The following is a 229-nucleotide window of genomic DNA, read 5'->3' as shown; positions in this document are numbered from 1 at the left end:
CTTTTATTTGCTTTTTTTATCTTTTACAAAAAACCTTTTGTTTTTAATAAATAACATGCAAAAAAAAAAGCAAAATCACTAATAAATAAATAATATTTTCTTATTGAGTCGAAGAAAATATTAATATTCGTCTTATATTTTATTTTTGTCTTTTATTAAAAGAACTTTTCACCTTTATGAAGACCAAGTGTCAAGAGAATTTTATTTAGTGTGTACATATATATCATAA

The sequence above is a fragment of the Vigna angularis genome, chromosome 4 (assembly GCF_016808095.1).
Source record: "Vigna angularis cultivar LongXiaoDou No.4 chromosome 4, ASM1680809v1, whole genome shotgun sequence".
NCBI classification, from domain to species: Eukaryota; Viridiplantae; Streptophyta; class Magnoliopsida; order Fabales; family Fabaceae; genus Vigna; species Vigna angularis.
The sequence above is the reverse complement of the archived record's forward strand: the minus strand, read 5'-3'. Positions refer to the sequence as shown.